We start from the raw sequence: 3,061 nt of genomic DNA, 5'->3' as shown, positions 1-3,061 counted from the left end.
TAATGAATATAAAATAATATATTTGCAACAGTGTGAATGCTAAGATTTTAACTTAAAATTAAATAATATATTATGTCAATACGCAACGTAATGTTAGGTAATTTGAGAATATCATCACAGACATGCTGTAAGCGTACTTGCTTAGTGAAATTCTAGCATTCTTATCATAATAAAATAAATTATATGTTCAAAATTTATGCTATCAGCTTTCATAGTATGATGTATTAATTTAACATATTTGATGCAATTTCTATATATGGGGCTTCTCATGCCAAAATCAGCAGCAGTGAAAAAAAAACATATAAATTGACTTTTTAATATCTTCATATTCTCCACATTATAAGATTTAAAATGATGGGTCATTTACGAGAATCAATTTACTATTACGTTATGAGTAAAAGTATTACTGCTTCTGTACTGCAATAAAGTATACAAGACTGGCACATTCTTATGCCATTTAATCAGTTTAACAATTAGCAACAGTACGCTGGCTTTGGAATGGCGAGCCTCATATTTACCGTATAATACTTTGGCTCCTATGAATTGTAGGTAGATAAACCAATAGCGACACAAATGACATGCAACTTTAATGCGCAAGTCCAATGCGTCTTTTTTGAAATTAGTATATAGTGCCTTAGCTATGATTTTAAGAAAAACTGAATTTTGTCATATTAAGAAAGGCCTATGACCCCATTGGCCAGTAGTGTTAGTTATAGAATACATAAGTAGTAAAATATGTTTGCTAAAGAGCTTTATAATTATTATTGTATTGTATCCAGTCACAGAATATTAAAACCATTACATTAGAGCAGTGGGTGACAGTTTAGGAACTTCAATCAATCAATCAGACTTGGTAATTTCTGTCTATAGGGAGAATATTCAACTCTTATAGAACTTATTATTACTTACTAGGTCGGCCACAGCCAAGCCCTTGCATGGATTCTCCATTCATCACAGTTCCCATTACTGGCTGCTAGCTCATCTGTCTCCTCTAAACCAGAATCTTTTTAAAGTAAATTCATGTTAGTTAATTTTTGTCTGCCTCTGCTCCTCCTATCATGTGTTGGTTCCCATAGAATAAGCTGGCTGACCGGAAGTTCTGGATGACGATGACAGTGTCCTGCCAGTGTCATTTTCCTGTACGCTATCTTGTCCCCGACCTTTGTTTAGGGTGCCATAGATGGTCTGCACTTAATATAAATATTCTCACTTTTTTAAAAATTATATATTGTATTTTATCATATCACATTATTTTGTATCTTTTTTAACCAGATTTGGTTCCATAACAATTTTAGTGGTTATTCATAAATTTGGTTTATCGTATGTACAATGTTTTGTTATTCTCTAAAGCCTTTAATAAAGCTTTTTTCGAATTGAAAATTTGTGAGTTCAAGTTGCATTGATATGTCTTTGGGCAAAATACTTATTATTTAGTTCTCTTTACCCAGAAGTAAAAATGGGTGGAAAGACTTAATGATTTAGGTTAGAATTATTCTGGTGCGGAGGAATTTAACTTAATTATGCATGTCATTGATCATGTATACAGTGACCAACAAATTAAAAGGGTATTTAAATGACCAGAGGAGAGTAACTCAGCCCAGCCTGCCAGACTGGTGTTAACCAAGCCAATGTGTGTGCAATGAACCGTGAAGGTCCCTGGTTCAATTGCATACACTGTTTCCTCGTGCATTAGCTGGTGGGCGTTGAATTGCAAGTTTCAGTAGCGCACCATCTTCGGGATGAGACAATTCAGCCGTTTGTCCTGTGCAATATGTCAGTGCACGCTTTGGAAAATAGTAATCGAATTGTCTCCCGGTTTACTGCCCAATTTACCACCCGAAATACCCCTCTAGAAATAAGTCTAAAGATTTTTGTGGGTTATCTGTGGTGTTTTGGGATTTTTCTTTAGAAATTGCCATGTACAAGGCTAAAAGGCATTCTAGGCGTAGGCTGGAAAAGGAGGAAAAAGACTAAACAGGGCGAGGGGCACAGATGACAAAATAATTTGGATCATAATCAAAGAAGTATAATCCAATTATTAAATATTATTTATTGTTGAAATCTATACGTTTTACTTTTTTTGGTACTTCTCTAGTTCTTTTTCTATACACAATAATAAATAGGCTTCCTAGTTTGTAATAGTTTAGTAGTATACTGTAGTAGTAATTCATTGTTGTTTTTAAAAGCGCTGTTTCTTGTTTTTACTTTCGCATGCAATAGCAAGTACTTACTACAGGATATACTGTAACTACCTGATGTTCAGTGAACTCTCGATTATGAGAATTGTGACGAAGAAAAAAATTAGTATTACAGGATTTTAACCCAAGATGCTTGGATCAAAAAGCAAGCACTATGCAACATTAATGATATATTGATAACTTTTATCTTGTACTCTACTTTATATGATTAAGATCCAGTTTCCAGTTTTCTTGTTACTATTTTTATTAAATCATATTCACCTACCGACAATGTTGCGAAAACTCAATCAAGCTTCCTCAGTGTTTGGGTTTAATTACTGTACCCTGTACATTCCCTGGATTTACTATCCACTTTTACAAACTAATTATTAAAAGTTGATATGTTCCATTGATTGAAGATTGTTTTGCTTTCATAGATATTAGAATTGTTTGAATTTAACATTTTTATTTGTCTTTAATATATAACATAAGCTATTAAACTAAGCTAAAAAATTAATTTGTTGATTAAATTAATTCAATTAATTACCAGTAATTTAATTGCTTAATTAGCTTCCAATTAAAAATTAAAAATTTAGAAAAATTAGTCACATTGATTAGTACAGACACATTAGCCTATTATTAGTAGTTAATACTTTTATTGTACTTTAGTCTTTTGCATTGATGCATATATTTTCAGGTAATAAATTAAAGTGTTTTTATATTAAAAGGTGAAAATGAATGAAAATTTTTTTTTCTTTGATCCTTTTAGGCTATGTTCACACACACGGCGTAAGGCTGGCTTAAGCCTGGCGTAGCGTACGCCTTTGTGTGTGAACTAGGCAGTGGCGTTGTTAAAGCCACTCACTACGCCACGTCCTTGGCGT

This window comes from Anneissia japonica, unplaced genomic scaffold, assembly GCF_011630105.1.
Source record: "Anneissia japonica isolate Jap-2015-1 unplaced genomic scaffold, ASM1163010v1 scaffold287949_len505691_cov196, whole genome shotgun sequence".
NCBI lineage: Eukaryota > Metazoa > Echinodermata > Crinoidea > Comatulida > Comatulidae > Anneissia > Anneissia japonica.
This window is presented reverse-complemented; position numbering follows the sequence as displayed.